This window comes from Balaenoptera physalus (genome assembly GCF_965194825.1).
Source record: "Balaenoptera physalus genome assembly, chromosome: 2".
In the NCBI taxonomy this organism is placed as follows: Eukaryota; Metazoa; Chordata; class Mammalia; order Artiodactyla; family Balaenopteridae; genus Balaenoptera; species Balaenoptera physalus.
Genome location: NC_138883.1, coordinates 177,250,234 through 177,272,536, shown reverse-complemented (window position 1 = coordinate 177,272,536; position 22,303 = coordinate 177,250,234). Strand labels below are relative to the sequence as shown.

The 22,303-nt window shown below is 37.5% G+C and overlaps 1 protein-coding gene and 2 long non-coding RNA genes across 33 annotated transcripts in view; 2 read left to right on the top strand and 1 right to left on the bottom strand.

Moving 5' to 3' along the window:
* Positions 1–22,303, top strand: part of LOC309656466 — a 607,356-nt gene that overhangs the window by 46,419 nt on the left and 538,634 nt on the right. The window lies entirely within an intron of this gene.
* The window catches only part of ZNF438 (zinc finger protein 438), a 193,770-nt gene that overhangs the window by 145,363 nt on the left and 26,104 nt on the right, over positions 1–22,303 (bottom strand). For 26 of the 31 annotated variants that reach the window (XM_082452797.1, XM_082452794.1, XM_082452776.1 and 23 more), the window contains one exon: positions 7,620–7,675. The exons of 2 other annotated variants lie outside the window; for them this stretch is intronic. The gene's annotated coding sequence lies outside the window, so the exon portion shown is untranslated. Of the gene's footprint in view, positions 1–7,619; positions 7,676–9,407; positions 9,427–22,303 lie in introns of those variants that run through there. 3 more of the 31 variants (XM_082452790.1, XM_082452805.1, XM_082452781.1) reach the window with 3 other exon arrangements.
* Positions 9,424–21,077, top strand: LOC309656467. The gene is made up of 2 exons (XR_014261387.1): positions 9,424–12,447; positions 12,751–21,077. It is a non-coding gene; the product is annotated as an uncharacterized lncRNA (long non-coding RNA).

The following is a 22,303-nucleotide window of genomic DNA, read 5'->3' as shown; positions in this document are numbered from 1 at the left end:
CTCTCCTCCTAGCAGGATCCCTGGCTCAATTCAAAACAGGAATAACACAGGACATAATCCAAATGCTATGTTTTAGGTCAGCGCAGCAGTTTTGTGTGAGGTCAAAATGGTAATCAAGAAGGAGTCAAATATTTGAAGAGATTATAGTTGAAAATGTCCGTAATATGGAAAAGGAAATAGTCAATCAAGTCCAGGAAGCGCAGAGAGTCCCATATAGGATAAATCCAAGGAGAAACATGCCGAGACACATATTAATCAAACTAACAAAAATTAAATACAAAGAAAAAATATTTAAAGCAGCAAGGGAAAAGCAACAAATAACACACAAGGGAATCTCCACAAGGTTAACAGCTGATTTCTCAGCAGAAACTCTGCAAGCCAGAAGGCAGTGGCAGGACATATTTAAAGTGATGAAAGAGAAAAACCTACAACCAAGATTACTCTACCCAGCAAGGATCTAATTCAGATTTGATGGAGAAATTAAAACCATTACAGACAAGCAAAAGCTAAGAGAAGTCAGCACCACCAAACCAGCTTTACAACAAATGCTAAAGGAACTTCTCTAGGCAGGAAACACAAGAGAAGGAAAAGACCTACAATAACAAACCCCAAACAATTAAGAAAACGGTAATAGGAACACACATATCGATAACTACCTTAAATGTAAATGGATTAAATGTTCCAACCAAAAGACATAGTCTAGCTGAATGGATACAAAAACAAGACCCATATATATGCTGTCTACAAGAGACCTACTTCAGACCTAGGGACACATACAGACTGAAAGTGAGGGGATGGAAAAAGATATTCCATGCAAATGGAAACCAAAAGAAAGCTGGAGTAGCAATTCTCATATCAGACAAAATAGACTTTAAAATAAAGACTACTGTAAGAGACAAAGAAGGACACTACATAATGATCAAAGGATCAATCCAAGAAGAAGATATAACAATTGTAAATATTTATGCACCCAACATAGGAGCACCTCAATACTTAAGGCAAATGCTAACAGCCATAAAAGGAGAAATCGACAGTAACACAATCATAGTAGGGGACTTTAACACCCCACTTTCACCAACGGACAGATCATCCAAAATGAAAATAAATAAGGAAACACAAGCTTTAAATGATACATTAAACAAGATGGACTTAATTGATATTTATAGGACATTCCATCCAAAAACAACAGAATACACTTTCTTCTCAAGTGCTCATGGAACATTCTCCAGGATAGATCATATCCTGGGTCACAAATCAAGCATTGGTAAATTTAAGAAAATTGAAATCGTATCAAGTACCTTTTCTGACCACAACGCTATGAGACTGGATATTAATTACAGGAAAATATCTGTAAAAAAAATGTAAAAAATACAAACACATGGAGGCAAAACAATACATTACTTAATAACAAAGAGCTCACTGAAGAAATCAAAGAAGAAGTCAAAAAATACCTAGAAACAAATGACAATGAAAACATGATGACCCAAAACCTATGGCATGCAGCAAAAGCAGTTCTAAGAGGGAAGTTTATAGCAATACAATCCTACCTCAAGAAACAAGAAATGTCTCAAATAAACAACCTAACCTTACACCTAAATCAATTAGAGAAAGAAGAACAAAAAAATGCCAAAGTTAGCAGAAGAAAAGAAATCATAAAGATCAGATCAGAAATGAATGAAAAAGAAATAAAGGAAACAACAGCAAAGATCAATAAAACTAAAAGCTAGTTCTTTGAGAAGATAAACAAAATTGATAAACCATTAGCCAGATTCATCAAGAAAAAAGGGAGAAGACTCAAATCAATAGAATTAGAAATGAAAAAGGAGAAGTAACAACTGACACTGCAGAAATACAAAGGATCTACAAACAATAAATGCTGGAGAGGGTGTGGAGAAAAGGGAACCCTCTTGCACTCTTGGTGGGAATGTAAATTGATAAAGTCACTGTGGAGAACAGTATGGACGTTCCTTAAAAAACTAAAAATAGAACTACCATACGACCCAGCAATCCCACTACTGGGCATATACCCTGAGAAAACCATAATTCAAAAAGAATCATGGACTACAATGTTCATTGCAGCTCTATTTACAATAGCCAGGACATGGAAGCAACCTAAGTGTCCATCGACAGATGAATGGATAAAGAAGATGTGGCACATATATATAATGGAATATTACTCAGCCATAAAAAGAAATGAAATTGAGTTATTTGTAGTGAGGTGGATGGACCTAGAGTCTGTCATACAAAGTGAAGTAAGTCAGAAAGAGAAAAACAAATACTGTATGCTAACACATATATATGGAATCTAAAAAAAAAAAAAAAAAGGTTCTGAAGAACCTAGGCGCAGGACAGGAATAAAGACACAGACACAGAGAATGGACTTGAGGACACGGGGAGGGGGAAGGGTAAGCTGGGACGAAGTGAGAGAGTGGCATGGACATATATACACTAGCAAATGTAAAATAGCTAGTGGGAAGTAGCTGCATAGCACAGGGAGATCAGCTCGGTGCTTTGTGACCACCTAGAGGGTGGGATAGGGAGCGTGGGAGGGAGACACAAGAGGGAGGACATATGGGGATATATGTATACATATAGTTGATTCACTTTTTGATACAGCAGAAACTAACACACCATTGTAGAGCAATTATACTCCAATAAAGATGTTTTTAAAAAATAATAATATCTGTAAAAAAAAAACAAAAAGAGAAGAAGGAGTCAAATCTAAAAGACAGAGGTAGCCCTAATGGGAAAGAGGGGAGCAAAGTCAGAAGCCTGGAGAAGACAGAGAAACCAGAGAGATTCTAGGTGAAAACATGTCACAGAGTTCAGACCTTCCTTAGAGGCAGAACGGTGTCTTCATTAGAACGCTGATTTCACGTGGTGAGCCAGCATGCACGGGGGCGGGCCGGACCCTGGCGCTACAGGCAGGTGTGTCAGGCTGCCTTTAAATGTGTCATCCTATTATTTAGGCGCTAGTTACCAGAGCAATCAAATATAAAGTACTTCAGTATCACAGAGTCCCGAAAATCATTCCTTCCTATATCACTAATTCCAAGTTGCACAGTTCAGTGGTTATAAGAAACTGGAATTTGCATTAATAGACTTTCTGGGGTCTAACTAAAAGCGCTTATAACTTAAAGTTCTCTGTTATTTAAATCCTATTTTTGTCTTTCCAAGAGAAGAGAAGGGAACGGCTGGATCACCCTCAACGACACAGTGAAGCACAGTCACTCCTTCTCAAAGAGCTGCTGGCATAAGAGTAGGATGAACTTTCCATTTCTAGCAAACTCTGACCAAAGGCCATTTCCAAATATCCTGCTCTTTACTTCTGAGACTCAGTACACTTTTGTTTAATAACTAAAATCTATTACAGAGTTTGTGTATGTGTGTATTATTTACTTCAGACCTAATATCAAACTAAATAAATTTTAAATTAAAAAATGAAAGAAAGAAAAATGCCTCCAAGGAAATGCCTTAGATGAGGACTTGGCCCACCTGAGTACCTTGATAGGAGCTCTTCTTTCACGTCAAATACTGGGAACTTCACCTAGAAGTTCACCTTTATAATTTATGGGTGAAAGCGTCCCAATACAAAGACAGGAGGAGTCGTCTGAAAAAAGAAGATTCTGAGAACTGATATAATCTCAGAGTTGGGGAGACCAACTCTGGGGAGAAAAACCACTCTCCCCTCCCCCACCCTAGCACATCTTCCTCTGCAACATCCCAGGAGGTTGATCAGCCTCAAGTTGACACCGTCAGTGACAAAGAACCCACTGTCCTCTGCAGCAGCCCGGTCTATTTATATGCAGATGTCATTGTTACCAACTTATTCCTTCTACTGCTTATTGAATGTTCTCTCTCCTCAGAAACCTCTCTCTCTGTAACTTCTCCCCATCGATTCTAGCAATGTCTTTCTGCAGCTCTACATCTCCAGTCCCTCTTACACTTGAGAGCAATTCAAATTACAGAAACTTGGAACAAGGAAACTGCAAAACTTCTAGTGTGACCTCTGACCTCTCCCACTACATGTGCTACAGAGCCTTAGAAATGTACTTTTCTCTCTAAATCTACCTCCACTGGCACCAGGCTGAAAGCTGAAATGGTCAGGATGAGGGTACAGGGTAGGGGGTACGAGGGATTTAGCCAATTCCGAATGGACTTGGAGAATTTAAGGGACAGCAAGAAAGCAACTGTGGCTATACAGCCACATGAGCACGCAGAGAATGGCAGGAGAAAAGGCAGCAGGGAGAACACGCAGGGCCTGGTAGAACGGGATGAGAAGTTTATCCTGAGTGTAATGGGTAGACACTGCAGGGTTCTGAACAGGGGAAGGACAGGAACTGTTTAACATTAAAACTCAAACAAACGAAACAAAACAAAACAAAACACACTTTCGCTGCTCTATGGAGCACAGACTAGAGATAAGGAAGGCCACTGAGGAGACTATTACTATCATCTAGGTAACTTACAATGGTGATTGTAAGTTACATTATATAATTATACTAGAGTAGCAGTGGAGGCAATGGCAGCAAAGGGATATGTTTTGAAAGGAAGACGTCTAAGCCCCCTGATAGACTGGATGTGGGTTAAGAAGCAAAGAGAAAAGTCAAAGACGACTTCTAGGTTTTGGCCCGAGCAACTGAGTGGGCCACTGAGTGAGCTGGAGGAGGATGCGGGGGCTTGTCTGGGGAAGAGAGTCCAGGCGTCCCGCTGCACACACGCTAAGTTTGAAATGCTTATTGGGCTTCTGAATAGAGACGTTGGATAGGCAGACGGATAGGAGCCTGGAGCTCATGGGAGAGATCAAGGCAAAGAAATAAACTGGGGGGACACATGGTATTTAAAGTGAGGGATGCATGAGATCACATAGAGAATAAGCAGCGAAGGCAACCGAGGACTGAGCCCTGAAGGACACCAACCGTCAGAGACCATGAAGAAGAGGAGACCGAGAAGGAGAGTTTGTAATCCTGTGTGCATTTCATGCTTTCAAGTATAAGAAGGACTGGAGATTTACAGCCACAGAAAGACATGGCTAGAAGTGACGGGGAAAAGCTACAGAGAGGGCGGTTTCTGCCCATTGTAACAAGCATAATGGTGTGTAAGTTGGCAACATTCTCATTCTTCCTCAAAAAGCAACTGGGAGTATTTTATATCTACAAACTACAAAATCCACAGCCAGCCATCACAATCTTCTTCAAAGACTACCTTTCAAAGTCACGTGCAACTCTCCTTCTGCCTCCTGGCCGGCTGACTGAGTCTGGAGAGCTCCATTTCACATGCCAGCTGCTCAATTACCCCATCCCTGGCCTCTGGCATGGGTCCTGGCTTCTGAATCCAAGTTCTCGCCCCCACTGACAACGTTCAGTTGCCCAGCGCTGACCAGGAGGCACACTGAGATCCTGTTCCCCAGAGCTGATCAATGAAGCACACAATGAGTGACTGTTCGGCAATGCATCAGGTGACAGAGAACAACGGACATGCTGGGGAACCAGAGGGTGAGCCAGGGCGAGGCTGGAACGGGGAGCAGGAGACTCCACTCCAGGCCCGTCACCCCGGGGGGAATCTGCTCGAGGTCACCCGGTGTGATCAGACATCCTTTTACCCAGAAGAGCTGCTGCAATCTGAAGTTTACCGTGTGCCCGCAGACTCAGGATTCCCTGGAAGCTGGTAATATTAGGAACTAAACTGTTGGTTCTGCACACCGCGGCCATCGGCTCTTTCTGCCCCACACCTTCAGCGTTGCCCTGGAGACATCTGTTACCCTCCAGCCTCATCTATGATGGGAGCTCCAAACTAGCTCATAGGTGTTTGTGAAGATTAAATGAGATCACTGTAAACAAAGTGCCTGGTACATAGAAAGCGCTCAGTGCCTATTAGCTACCCCCGTTTATACTTTAGGTGACCATAAAGTGACAGCCAGCCAGCTGAGTGGTAAAGCACGTCTCCAGAAATAACACTTGCAAGGCTCTTCGAGCACAGAAGAATAATAAAAAGCTTTTTTGCTTGATTTTATGTGTGGATTATAATTTGATCAATGGAATTTCAACTTGTCCTGAAAAAATGCTCCTCCCTTTTTCTGAACTTTCCTACCAAGGTTGGCACAATTATGCTACATCACTAAGAAGTAAAGATATCAATCTCATGCCAATAGAATTTACAACACCAATTCTGAACAAATATCAAGCAAAACAGAACTCTCCAAGCCTAACAATTAGCCTGCAAAAGTCATTCAGGCCTGGGTCTGCTGTTTTAAATGTCTATATCCTTTAAGTAGCATATACTTCTATTCCCCTTTATGAAATTTAAGTTTAACTAAAATCACTAAAGTTGGCAACAGCAGCAGGAGACCATTTATAAGGCCAGCAGGGCTATTTTACTTTTATTAATGACAAGTTATGTAATAGTTCAGCAAACTACAGAGCTCCCTTCTTATAGTCTTTTAATATTTATAGAAATTTAAAAGAGTTATACTGCCAGAGTTCATTTTGGAAACTGAGAATTTCAATTATCTGACAGCAATCAATTATTTCGGCTCAACCACAGAAATGGCTCTTTAACGATAGGTCAGCTGAGTCCAGCACCTGACCTAGAAGCTCAAGTAGGTGTGACTGAACAAAACCACCCTAAAAGGGTCTCAACGCCAAACCACTGAGTCACATCACTGGCCTTTTTGCCTCTAACAGTACATCAAAGAAAAGAAAAGAAAAAGAAAAAAAGCGGTACACTGGGAACCATGGAAGGGGCCTGCTTATGTTAACAGAAAGAGCTGTACTAAAGCACCAAAGAACACACAAGTACCTTAAAGGAATCAAAGAGCAAGTCTATAACTGAGCTCAAGGAGATGTTCATGGACGCCAGGCCAATGTCAAGAAAATGAAATCCCACGCCTCCCACGAACTGAAAACTGAAACCTATCGTCACATATTTCCCTGCATCTCTAATGCACGGAATCTGGGTTTTTCTAAAGGTAATTAATTATTTTGATTTTTCAAACAATTACACAGAAAAGCTACTTCTAAACTACAATTTTCAAATAAATCTTGATTTTTTTTGGCTTTAAAGAAAAATTTTTATTTTGGAATAATTTTAGATTTACAGAAGAGTTGCAAAGATATTACCGAGTTCCTGTATTCCTTTCACCAAATTCCACCTAAAGTTAACATCTTACACTACCATGGTACATTTGTCAATACTGAGAAACTGACATTGGTACATTTACTATTAACTAAGCTATAGACTTTATTTGGATTTCACCTGTTTTTTCACTGATGTCTTTTTTCAGTTCTAAGATACAATCCAGGACACCACTTTGCATTTAACGATTTTTTTAGGGCTTTAAGTTTTGAAATATGCCTAACTTGTTTCTCTTATTGACAATGTTCTCTGTATAATTATTATACAAAATAAACCTAAGACTCCCTGGAAAATATGATTTATTGGATACCAGAGAATGTTACATTACATTCATGTAAACATGGTATTTCTACTATTTTTACTGAGGAGAAAAAGAGGTAAATCACTGAAGTAAGATATACTCCATTGCCTACTTTGTCAGGAACCTATGGATCAAATCATTTAATGTTTCAGAAATATCTCTTCAAAAAATGCTTGTCACTTACCTATCTCCCAAGGCTCCAGTAAAGAGTCATAAGATGTATGGTAAATCCTTTTAATCCTGTAATAGAATATAAAGTATTATCATAATCCTATTCAGATAATCCATTTTTATCAAATATATGTTAACAACTGTATTCCTTTCATTCCCAAAGTTTTAAAATTATTGTATGATATTTTTATTACGATAACAAAAGAACTAATTTAAGGAAGAACAATACCATAAATTTATTACATGTCTTTAGTTTAAAAATGAAGGCATGCAAAATTTAATACAAGTTTTAAGATAAACAGAAAATGTTCTAGAAAAAAAGAAGTGCCACAATGAATAAAACTGACTAATAAGAATGTTTCACATTCTTTTCCATGTGCATAATGCTGTGGAAATTACTAAATAGTCACAAACAAGTGAATCACATTGAGGGCACAGCCTTTGCGAGGGGAAAACAGCAATCAGGAATTTGGGGTTAGGAGATTTTTGAAAAGACACGTGTCTGGTAAAGCGACCATGTGTGTCAGTTTGACTGAGACAGTCTCAACTTAGGTCCATTGTCACAGTGTCCCCCCCCCCCCCCAGTTTATTATTTGTCCTGGATTCTCCACTTTCTAGCGATTTTTTTTAACGAGAGTGTTATAATAAGCTAGAACGTTTACTTCCAGGCTCTGCCCTGATCTTGTTGAGTGCTGTGAGATACACACACGCGCAGTGAATCCAACTGTCAATTTAACCTGTGGTTAAATGTGAAAGACCTCTCTCTGGATGGGCTATAACTGACACCTCGTTCTCAAGGTCAGCACCCAAACCATGGGCAGAAAAAGGAAGCACACTTGGACAGGAGAGGCCGAGGGACAGCTAAATCCTGCAGTCTTGGGTGGAGGTGGAAAAAATATTCAATGCTGCCGCCCCAACTATGATTAGCTCGAAGATACCAATTTAAGAAAAGCAGATGAAGAAGATGTTTTATATATTATTCTATAAAGCATGACTTTTCATTTGGATCAAATGACTAGTCTTTAATCTTGCTCAGTTCTGATTACAAAGTATCTTGTTTACATAGTCAAAATTAAGTGACAGCTGTTATTTTGTTGGCTCTATTAGCAGAAGAAATTTACACTTAAGTGATGCCAGCTTTCTATCAGTGTCAAGAGATACATTAAATAGAAATCAGTTAATTCCAATAATGGGCTGATTGTTTTCATCCAATTCATGGAATCAAAGTAAATCTTTTGGAAGTTCCTTCTGTACTATGTGATATACCTGACATTGCTGTAGCTGCTATTTAAACTCAGTTAGGAAGTTCAACAACAAAGATGCAGTTATAGTCAGTTTTCATTAACCGCAGCAACGAAGTTCTACAACGTCACCATGAACACTGAATTAGCAAATACCAAACAAAGTCCTGCTCTTAAAGGAGAAACAGAGTTGGGTTCCTGGGAGCCTCCGGCTACAACTTCTTAGACTGGTCAAACATAACCTCGCGTTACGTGTCCTTCTGTATAAAGACACTATATTTAATATATATTACGGATTCGTTAACATTGAACTCCCAGTCCATCGCACCAACTCATGCCTAAATAAAGCTTACTTAAGACACGTATTTTCCCTGTAAAATACAACACGCCACGACCTTCCTGCACTCAGGAACAATATACAATACACTATGCCTGGGAGTCACTGTAAACAGTGAAATCACCAACAAGAAGCACAAAAATACAAAGAAAAAAAAAAGTGGCACCACAAAAAGGATACTTGTTTAGACTTTGAAAGCTGAAAGAAGAAAGCCTTGCTTTACCTCAGCTGGGAACAAGTGTGTTGAGCAATCCAAATTTTCTGTTCCTCGGCAAATGGCCTTAAATGACTACAAAAGGACCAAGAATACTGATTTGGGGGTTGTGAGTAGGGAGAATTCGCAAAATGGAATCTATAAATAATGAGGATAGAGTATATTTGATTTTACAGAGATAACACAAATACAAACTTTGGTCAAGCACAGAATCATACAGTAAAAAACAATGGTCTTACTAATTTTAAAAAGTACGGAACAAAAATAAACTTGGACATGGTTGTGATTCACATATAATTCACAACTGTACCACGTGAATGGCAAAATATGACCAAAGTAGAAGCAAACACATCCCACAATTACATCCACCAAAGATGTGACAGTCTAGCAATCACAACTGACAAATACTTAAACACACACACACACAAAGAAACTGTCACTCGTGACAAAGATAATGTCGAATAAAAAAAATACTCCAACATGGCAGTACCTGTTTTCTCTTGTTGCTACATATCTTAGAAATCTTTGAGGCTTTTAAGACTCACTTAGTAAAATCATCAATAGCACTGAAATTTTTTCAGCTGAGCACTCTGTATCTTGGCTTCATTTTGTTCAGTCAGCTGGAAATCTTTAATTTAGATTTAATTTATACAGAGAACCAGTTTTTTTACTTAGATAAGTTTATACTTTGTACCAGGATGAAATGGACTTCCAAATGCTTACAATCTAGCAGCATCTAAATTTGGTAAAATGGGGGACTTCCCTGGCGGCCCAGTGGTTAAGACTCCGTGCTTCCACTGCAGGGGGCGCAGGTTCGATCCCTGGTCAGGCAACTAAGATCCCGCATGCCGTGCAGTGCGGCCAAAAATAAATGAATAAAAATTTTAAAAATTAAAAAAAAATAAATTTGATAAAATGTTCAGAAGACTTCTAAATAAATACAACTTATCTGACAAGCTTTCTCTTGTAAAAATGTCACTGAATAAAGGTACTCTAAATAGAGTAAAAAGACAGTACCTATGAAAATATATGGGCTGGAATATTTTCCTGTTAAACTACTAAAACAATCAAAATTTAGAATGACCTCAATTTAGCAGAATTTGCTTTGAACTTACCAGGTACCTTAGTATCTACACAGATATTATATTCTCAAATATAAAGATTATGATTTACAGCAATTAGTAACTACTGAAAAGAATCAAGTTTCAAGTTTAGTAATCATAAAATGAAACTTTGAAGACTATAATTTTATGAAACAATTAAAAACAATACAACCGTGTTTCAAAACTACATTCCTTTCAGAAACATACAGAGACCCAGTACTACAGACAAATTATGACTAAGAAACTAAATAATGTATATGGGCTTCTACTGAGAATTCTATTTATGGTCTTTTTAAAGTTGAAAAAAATCAGTATGAAATAATTTTGTTGTGATGTTTGTTGTGATATTTTGGGTTTTTAAAAAATATTAACATGGAAATATGTTAACATGTTTCAGAAATAAACTTATTTTTAAAATACAATAAAAATAAATCTGTTAGTCAACAAATAAAATTATACAATTTTATTATTTTTCAGTAATTCTTATTCTCAAAAGAATCTCAGTTTGGGCAATAAATTAAATGGTTAACCTAACCTTGGTGGTTAATTTTATGTGTCAACTTGGCTAGACTATGGTGCCCAGCTGTTTGGTCTAACACTAGTCTATGTGTCTCTGTGACGGTCTGTGGATGTGATTAACATTTACAATCAGTTGACTTTAAAGCAGATTACTCTCCATAATGTGGTGGGCCTCAACCAATCAGTTGAAGGCCTTAAGAGCAAAGACTGAACTTTCCCAAGAAAGAAGCAATTCTCCCTCAAGACTGCAACACAGAAACCTGCCTGAGTTTCCAGTCTGCTGTGCTGCCCTGCAAGTTTTGGACTCAAGACTACATCATCAACGTTTACCTACAATTTCTGCCTGCTGGCCTACTCTACAAATTTCACACTTGCCAGCTCCCACAATCAGGTGAGCCAGTTCCTTAACATAAAAACTAACTCTCTCTCCCTATCTATCTATCTAGCTAGTATATCCTATTCTTCTATCTATCTACCTATCTATCTATCCATCCATCTATCTATAGTGCATCCACAAAAGCTGTGATAGCATACATAGATATACCTCCTGCTAGTTGTATTTCTCTGCACAATCTGACTAATACACTAGGTAAGAGAGATTAGGAAGTATCAAGCATCTCCACCCAATGGAAGCTGCTCCCTGATAAGAGCAGAAAATGAAACAGTTTTATTTTAGGAAGTATGCAATTACATCATTAACAGTACCTTTAAAGAAGAATAAAAACCCAGATTTTGGGGCCATGCCTTCCTATACCAGAATGACACCACGTAACCCAACAACCCAGCTTTTAGAGAACAAGGTTGTGTCTCTTCCTCCTTTCTAGCAGGGAGTCTGAGAAAGAGAAGGTGCTCTAAAATGCTGCTAAGCAAACATTTCATTTTGCTAAACAAACAATGTCTCAGAAGACACTGCCAGTCCTAAATGCTGTAAAGTGAGAGTATAAGCAAAAGTATCCTTTTTAATGTTTTCAGTAGTATTACTGTTGTCATTCTGAGACTATTGCATGTGTAATATGGGATAAAAATAAATGAATAATTATGGGATTTTCTAATTCTATAATCACTTATGTCTTTGAAAAATCAGGATTCTTGGCACAGAGAAAAGGAACTATAGAAGGAAGATTCAAATACACTGTAGTCTAGAGTTTTAATTGGAAGCATCAATATGACCTTGTGAGGTATTTTATTTTATCTTAAATATGTGCATATATTTCTTAGCTCTGATTACAGAAAAGGCCTACAAACAAAGGCCAATCCAGCATCACTGAGCATCCCTTAGAGACCAGAGCTTCTTAGAGAAATGGCTAATTCTAGGACTCAGGAGCCAATCTCAAAAGGCTCCCACTGGCCAAAGATGGAATAATTTGAGCTTCATTAATGATAATAACTGAAATGGATTAAAACCCATCAAATGTTTAATTCTAAGAGTTCATAATTTTTTTTTTAAAGATTTATTTATTGATTGATTGATTACTATGTTGGGTCTTCGTTTCTGTGCTAGGGCTTCCTGTAGTTGCGGCAAGCGGGGGCCACTCTTCATCGCGGTGCGCGGGCCTCTCACCATTGTGGCCTCTTTTGTTGCGGAGCACAGGCTCCAGACGCGCAGGCTCAGTAGTTGTGGCTCACGGGCCTACCTACTCCGTGGCATGTGGGATCTTCCCAGACCAGGGCGCGAACCCGTGTCCCCTGCATTAGCAGGCAGATTCCCAACCACTGCGCCATCAGGGAAGCCCCATAATTTTTTTAATAATTGGTCATCTTCAAGAGATGATAGAGAACCAATTAATCATCTTAAAAACCATTAAATCAAAGAAAAAGCTCAAGAATTTATCCTGCCTTTCCTTTATGAACTGTATGACTGGGTAATACCTAAACTCTTTCAACTATGATAGCACTCTTCAAACCACATGCACGTCTAATGGTAAAGAGTAAAATTCTAACTGGCTAGGAGGGTATAAGCACAGCCTTTAACCAATGAGTGGCTTATCTGACCAAGGGGTAACCCTTGGGTAGTGAAGATAAAAGAAAAAACAAGAAAATAAATTTGAGTAGAGACATCCAATGTTCTCCACTGGGGGAAATAGCTTTCACACAGTCAGTTCATCCAAGTCACTAAAAATATATATAAATAACCAAGCAAACAGTATTAACCCCCATTCCCAAGGTGATCACTACACAGAGTTGCTACATGTTATTTAAAATGCCCGGTTTTCAACAAATATTGCAAAATGTGCAAAGAAGCAGCAAACCCATTTTCAGGAAAAAAAGGCAGGCAATACAAACTGATTCTAAAGGGGCCCAGATGTTAGACTTAACAGATACAGACTTCAAATCAGCTATTACAAATAAGTTCACAGAACTAAAGGAAACCATGTATAAGGAATTAGAGAGAAGTATGATGACAATCTTTCAGCAAATAGAGAATATAAATAAAGATAAGGAAATTACAGAAAAAAAGCAGCAAATAGAAATTTTGGAATTGTACAATAACTGAAAAAGTACAATAACTGAAATGGAAAATTCACTATAGGAGCCCAACGGTAGACATGAACTGGAAGAAGAAAGAATCAGAGTGCTTGAAGATAAATTGATAGAGATTATACACAATTTGAAGAATGGGGAGAAAAAAAGAATGAGGAAGCATGAACAGAGCACCACAAAAAAAGAGAAAGGCATAGAACAAAGATTTAGATAATGGCTGAAATCTTCCCAAATTTGATGAAAAACATTAGTAATCTACACATCTAAGAAGTTCAACAAACTCCAAACCAGATAAATATAAAGAGATCCACACCCAGACAAAATATAATCAAAATGTTGAGAAACAAAGAAAAAAATCTTGAAATCAGCAAGAGAAAAATGACTCATCACATACAAGAAACCCCAATAAGACTGACAGCTGACTTCTCATCAGAAGCAGAGGAAACTAGGAGGTAGTAGGACTGAATATTCAAAATGCTGAAGATAAAAAACTGTGAATTAATAATCTTACGTCCAGCAAAACTATCTTTCAACCACGAAGGTGGAACCAAGACATTCCCAGAAAAACAAAAACTGAGAGAATTTGTTGCTAGGAGATCTGCTTTATAAGAAATACTGAAAAGAGTTCTTCAGGTTGAAAGCAAATGACACCAAACAGTAGTTTGAATGCACACAAGAAACAGACTGCCAATAATTATGTACATAATTACAAAAGAGACTGCAATTGCGTATTTCTCCCCCTTCTCTTAACTGATTTAAAGAGCAATTCAATGAAACAGTATGCATACAAGTGTATTGTTGGGCTAATAACAACATGTAAAATTTTATATATTTGATGACAGTAACACAGAGGAAGCAGATGACAGCAAACCTGCCTTGTGCTGGAGTAGGGAAAAAACACCAGATGGTAACTCAGACCCACAGAATATATGAGGTGGATGAAAAGTAGAAAAGTTAATATAACTAACTCCATAAATATGCACCTGCTCTCCTTTCTTCTCTCAGCTTCTTTAAAAGACTGACATAAGGGAAAAACTATAAAAATATATTGTTGGGTTTCTACAATATATAGATGTAATATGGATAACAGTAGTAGCAAAAAAATGGAGAGAGAAATAGAGCTATACAGGAGAGGAGTTTCTTAATTTTGCTGAAAGTAGGTAAAAATCAGAAGTAGATTCTCTTAAGCTAAGAGCTATATTGTAAGCCCTAGAGCAAACACTAAGAAACTAATTCAAAATGTATAATTTAAAAATTATTAAAGGAGTTAAGATACCACACTGGAAGAGATTCACTTATTTCAAAAGAGGGCAGTAAAAAAAAAAGAACAAAAGAAGGCATAAGACCTATGGAAAACAAAAAGCAAAATGGCAGGTGTAAATCCAACCATATCAATAATATTAAATGTGAATAGACTAAACAATGCAATCAAAAGGCAGAGATTATCAGATTGTATTTTTAAAAACCCAACTATATACTGTATACTGTCTACAGGAGACAGTAGGTTCAACGATACAAATAGGTTGAAAGTAAAAGGATAGAAAGTGACACACTATGAAACAGCAACTATAAGAAAACAAGCCAAAATAGGCGGTAAAGCTGCAACAACAGAGGAAGAAGAATTGAAAGAATAAATAAACAATTCAAAAATGATAATAGGAGACTTCTTATCCCCTTTCAATACTAGATGGAACAACCAGGAAGAAAAACAACAGGGAAATAGAAGATTGGAATAAATGTGTAAGCCAACTAGACCTGCCAGACATCTATACAACACTCCACCCAACAACACAAGGCCGTCTTCTCAAGTGCACATGAAACATTCTCTAAAAGAGACCATATTCTAGGCCACAAACAACCCTCAAGAATTTAAAGTGATTAAAATCATGTGACTAAAATCCATTCCACAACTGAATGCAATCAGAAATCAGTAACAGAAGGAAATTTTGGAAATTCACAAATACATGGAAATAAAACAATACACTGGTAAGTAGCCAATGAAACAAAGAAGAAATCATAAAGGAAATCAGAAAATACCTTGAGATGAATGAAAACTAAAATACAACATACCAAAACCTATGGGATGTAGCTAAAGAAAGCAGTGCTTAGAGGAAAATTTATAGCTGTAAATGCCTATATTATAAAAGAAGAAAGATCTCAAATCAATAACCTAAACTTCCATCTTAAGAACCAAGAAAAAAGAGCAATCTAAACCTAAGCAAGCAGCAAGAAAGAAACAATAAAGATTAAAACGCAAACAAATGAAATAAAGAATAGAAAAACACGAAAGACAATCAATGAAAACAAAAATTGTTTCTTTGAAAAGATCCCCCAAATTGACAACCCTTTAGTTACAGTGACCAAGGAAAAAATGAGGGAACACAAAAATTACAAATGAATAAAAGGACATTACTATTGATTATACAGAAATAAAAAGTATTATAAAGGACTACTATGAACAACTGTACAACAACAAAGTGGATAACTTGGAGGAAAAGAACAAATTCCTAGAAAAACACAAACTACTAAAACTGAAGAAAAAACGGAATCTCTAAAAAGGCTTATAGCAAGAGATTGAATTGGTGATTAAAAACACTTCCAACAGATATAAGTGCAGACTCAAAGGACTTCACTGGTAAATTCTACCAAACATTTAAATGAGAATTAATACCAATCTTTGACAAACTCTTCCCAAAAAAAGAAAGAAAAAAAAAAAAAAAAAAGGAGATAATATTTCTACGGGGCCAGGGGCCAGTAATACTCTGATACCAAAGCTAGACAAAGACATCATGAGATATCTACAGACCAATATTCTTTATAGCTATTGATGCAAAAATCTTCCACAAATTAGCAAACCAAATTAATAAAATAAAAAATAAAAGCCACATGATCATATCAATTGAGAAAAGACATTTTCCAAAATCCAACACTGTTCTGTCATAAAACTCATTCAACAAACCAGGAATAGAAAGGAACTTCCTAAACCAGACAAAGGGTATCCACAAAAAAAAAAATCACAGCTAATATTATACTTAATAGTGAAAGACTGAATGGATTACTCCTAAAATTAGGAGCAAGAAAACAATGTTCTACTTCTTACCATTTCTACTCAACATTTCACTGCAGGTGTAACTAACCATTGTAATTAGGTAAGAAAAAAAAACAAGCAAACAAAATCAGCATCCAGAAAGGAATAAGTATAACTATCTCTATTCACAGATGATACGAATTTGTAGCAAATCCTAAGGAACCAACTAAAAAAAAAAAAACTATTAAACACAAATAACCAGGTTCAACAAGGTTGCAGGATATAAGATTAACATACAAATTCAATCTATTTCTATACAACAGCAATGACCAACCCAAACATAAAAGAATGAAATTAAGAAAAGAGCTGCATTTACAATCACATCAAAAAGAATAAAATACTCAGGAATATATTCAATATTTAACAAAAATAGTACAGGACTCACTCACTGGAAACTACAAAACGCTGGAAAAAATTAAAGACAAAACATGCTACATTCATGGGCTGTTAAGACTGAATATTGTTAGGATATCAATACTCCCCTTATTGGTCTACATATTCAGCACAATTACTATTATGATCCAAGCTGCCTTTTCTGCAGAAATTAAAAAACATCCTAAAACTCATTCGGATATGCAAGGAACCCAGAATAGCCAAACAATCTTTAAAAGGGAGAACAGAGTTGGAAGAGTCACATATCCCAATTTCAAAACTTAACTATACAGTTGCAGTGATCAACACATTATGGTACTGACATAAAGACAAACATGTAAAACAATGGAAGTGAATTAAGAGTTCAGAAATAAACTCTTACATTTATAATCAGTTTTGACAGAGTGCCATCCAAAACAATTTAATTGACAAAGTACAGTCTTTTCAACAAATGGTGCAGGGACAACTGAATGTCCAAATGCAAAAAAAATAAAGTTGGACATTTTCTTACATAAAAATTAACTAAAAATGGATCAGAGACTTCAATGTAAGTGCTAAAACTATAAAACTCTTAGAAGAAAACAGAGCAGTAAATCTTTATGGTCTTGGATTAGGCAATGGTTTGTTAAATATGATACCAAAAGCACAAGTGACAAAAGATAAAATAGATAAATTGGGATCCATCTAAATTAAAATATTTTGTACTGCAACTGATACTATAAAGAAAGTGGGGAAAAAAACACAGAATGGGAGTAAATACTTGTAAATCATATACCTGAAAGGGACTGGTATCAGTTACAAAGAACTTTTGTAAGTCTTTAATAAAAAGGTAAACAATTATATAATCAAAATTATCATTGTTTTATAACTATAATTTAAAATTTTTAAATGAGCAAAGGATTTGAATAGATGTTTCTCCAAAGACCATTTACAAATGGCTAATAAACACATTAAGAAGATGCTCAACGTCATTTGCCACTGGGGAAATGCAGATGAAAACCATAATACAGGGACTTCCCTGGTGGCGCAGTGGTTAAGAATCCGCCTGCCAATGCAGGGGACACAGGTTCAAGCCCTGGTCTGGGAAGATCCCACATGCCGTGCAGCAACTAAGCCCATGCGCCACAACAACTGAGCCTGCGCTCAAGAGCCCGCGTGCTACAACTACTGAGCCCTAACGCCTAGAGCCCATGCTCCGCAACAAGAGAAGCCACCGCAATGAGAAGCCTGCGCACCACAACGAAGAGTGGCCCCCGCTCGCGGCAACTAGAGAAAGCCCACGCACAGCAACGAAGACCCAACACAGCCATAAATAAATAAATAAATAATTTTAAAAAAATAATTAAAATTTAAAAAAAAGAAAACCATAATACATTTACAGTCAATTAGATACTCAATGAGATACTACTTTATACCCTTTAAGATGGATATAATGGAAAAGAGATAATAACAAATATTGATGAAGATGCGGAGAAACTGGAACCCTCTACATTGCCATTGGTTATGCAACATGGTGTAGCCTCTGTTTTTCTAACAGTTCGGCAGTTCCTCAAAAGGTTAATTTACCATAGAGTACCACTTGACCTGGCAATTCTCACTACTAAGTATATATTCAAGGGAAATGAAAGCATACATCCACACAAAAACTTGTATGTAATTGCTCGTAGCAGCATTATTCATAACAGCCAATAAGTGCAAACAACCCAAACGTCCAGCAGCTGATCAATGGATAAACGAAATGTGGCATATCCATACAATGGGATAGTCTTCAGCAACAAAAAGGAATAAAATACTAATATATGCTATGCCATGGATGAACCTCAAAAGTGTTACACTAAGTGAAAGAGGTCAGACACAAAAGACCACATGTTGTGTGACTTGATTTACATGAAAAATCAGAATAAGCAAGCTACAGAGACAGAGAACAGATTAATGGTTGCCAGGGCTGGGGTGACTGGGAGGATGGGGGTGAGGAATGACTGCTAAGGGGTACACGTTTTTCTCTGGTGTGACAAAAATGTTCTAAAACCTAGACTGTGGTGATGGTTGTACAATTCTGAGAAGACACTAAAACCACTGAATTGTATACTTTAAATGGATTCATTTTACAGCATGGAAATTGTATCTGAATAAAAATGTTTTTACTTTGGTTAAAACCAAACTATAGTGTTGAAGGAAACAAACTGGATCTATAAATTATAAAAAGAAAAATGCAAGTGATTACTATGAAGATTTGGGATGATGCTTACTTCTGAGAGAAGAGAGGGCTGGGATTGACATAGGACACAAGGAAGAATTTCAAGGGTGACTCATGAAGTTCTAATTCTTGACCTGGGTGCTACTGGCATTGTAATAACTCATTAAATCATATATCTGATTTGGGTGATTTTCATACCTTTGTTTTATTTTATAATAAAAACACTTTTTAAGGGACATTTTTGGATTTTTTTAAAAACAGGAATTTGAGGTTATATGCTAATCATCTGACTAAATTATTGTCAATATAATAATGAAATATCCTATATTTGCACTGTCCCATACAGTTACTGAGCACTTGAAATGTGGCCAGCACGACTGAGGAACTGAATTTTTAATTGATTTTAATTCTAACGAATTTAAATTCAAATTTAAATAACCACACGTGGCTGGTGGTTATCACATGGACAATGCAGGCTTGGACATACAACTACTATAAAATTTTTGGCAGATATGTATTTTTCAAGAACAATGGATGAATAAGCTAACCTTTAAAATTTTAAAATAAAATGTACATATCACAAAGATGGCAGCTTTGCGACAACCGTAATTTGTTTTTAAGTTTGCATAAACTTCTCAAAGAACAACCAAATAAACAAATATGTCTATATCTATATATAGATATAAATATAGATATAGACATAGGTATATATGGTACACGTTATATATGGTATAACATTGGAATCGGATGTTCTTGTCTTACTGGACAGAGTTCTTAATATGACAGGGAGCTCTTAACCGCAGTCATATCTCCAAATTTCATCCAAATTATCAAGGAAATGAAAATGGCCACCTAGTCTGAACACCACTGAAGTGATTTCTACAATACATCACCAACTCCCATCCCTGCCCTGTCACAGACTCCAAGAAACACCACTTCCTCCAGAATCTTGAACAAATCCAACTAGATCTAAAGCCTACAGTGTTTTTGTCACCCTCCAATTTGTTCCCCAGAGTGGGTCCTCAGTTCTCCAGATTGGGTTTTATGACTAGTTTCTATCACTAAAAATGGTCCTTAACATTCAATCACTCAACAAACAATGACTAATTATGTTAGGAACTATATTAAGAAACAGATGAAAAGTACAGTCTTTGTCCTGAAAGAAATTATAGTCCAGAGGAGGATAAGCACCAAATAAACCTCCAGAATTGAGCAGTGTGTTGAAGAGCTAAATGAGTACAATTTACATACCTCCATGGCTCTACAGAAAAGGAGCATCTAACTCCCAGGGACAGAAAAGGGACCAGGGAAGCAGGGTGATAGTAGAGGCATCCCTGAGCTAAGTCCTGGGAGATAAGCAGTGAAGGGAGACAGAGAAGTGTTTCAGGCAAAGAAAAAACATGCAAAGGCTCAAAAGCGCAAGAGAACTCAGAATCATGGCAAGTTCGGGTACTAACGCGCAGGACAAGTGGAGAAGTGAGAGAAGCTAGCACTAGCCAGACAGGCAGAGACGCAGGACTGAAGCACTCTGCTTGCATGCGAGGGAGTCTGGATTTTATCTGGAAGGTGTAGGAGGCCAAAGAATTTTGAGCTCAGGAATAATGTGATTAGACCTGCATTAAAAAAAAAAAATCACTCTGCAACAGTATGAAGTATAAATAAGAGAAAGTCTGAGATTGGAGACAGGACAAGCACTTTTAAAGAGCATTACAGCAATATGGGTGAAAAGACACGGCTCAAACTAAAGCAGAGACAGTAAGGATGGAGAAGAAATGATGCACTGGAGGGATATTTAGAGCATGGAACATAAATCGACTGTACATGGGGGTAACAAAGAATAAAGAATCACGGTGAGCTCCAGGTTTCTTACGTGAGAAAAAGGACACTGCCATTCATCAATTAAAAAAAAAAAAATACAAGAGGAACAAGTGCAGGTTTGAGAGTAATTTTGAGTTCTGAAACTCAGAAAGGTGGTAGTAAAATTAATAATATCAAATGTCCCCAGAGAGGTTATTAAGTAAGCTCAGCTCTACAAGCCCTAGCTCAGATTTACTGATTTAGAAGCTCTGGGGATGGAACCCAGGGGTCTGTATTTTAATCACCTTCCAAATGATTCTGATGTACACGCTAAACCTGGAGAAGCACTGGTCCTGCAAAACACTAGCAGTAATAGTGGCAAAGGCCCAGGCAATCGGGTGGGCACGGATGATGACAGAAGCGGAGGTTTACGATTAGGAGCAGCAGGATCCAGGTTACAGGAGATTTACGGAATAAACTGGAGGAAAAGAAATGCAGACAGCACGCATAGACCCTTCTTTCAACAAGCCTGAAGAGAAAGAGGAGACAGACTAAAAATAAAGATGAGCAAAAATGATGAACAGAATAAAGTCCTCCAAGTGCAAAAAAGGATTCAGAGCGCAGGCAGAGCAGCTGGCCTTGGAAGGGATGGTGGACACGAGTGGCTGGCCTCACCAGTGCACTCTCCGTCCTGGATACCAGAATCCTAATTTTGTTCTTCTCTGGGAGGAGGGCTGGAGGGCCATGAATCTTGAGTAGCCAAAGCCAGTCACTGGACTTCTATATCCCTTGCCACTGACTGGTTTAGAAATGGGATATATCATGTAAATTTGGGTAGTGAGGCCTTCTTGGAGGTTTCTTTTTCTCTCTGAAAAAAGACATAAGAAACATGCTATGGCTTGAATATTTGTGCCCCCCAAAAACCCTATGTCAAAGCCCTAATCCCCAATGTGATGGTATCTGGAGGTGAGGTCTTTGGAGGCTATTAGGGTTAGATTAGGTTAGGAGCATGGAGCCCCAAAATGGGATTAGTGTCCTTATAAAATAGGAGACTAGAGCTCTCTCTCTCCGCCGTGCGAGGAAACAGGAAAAGGACAGTTGTCTGCAAGCTCATGAAGAATCAAATCTTCAGGCACCTTGATCTTGGTCTTCCCAGACTCCAGAACTGTGAGAAATAAAATGTCCATTGCTGAAGCCACCCAGTGTATAGCATTTTGTTATAGCAGCCTGAACCAAGACAGTCTTGGGTGCTTTGATATGAGGATGTCAATCTTGGAGCTAAAGCTGCCTGCCATCTTGAGACCAGGAAGGGACAAGCTTGAGGACAAAAGCTAACTCATCATGATAA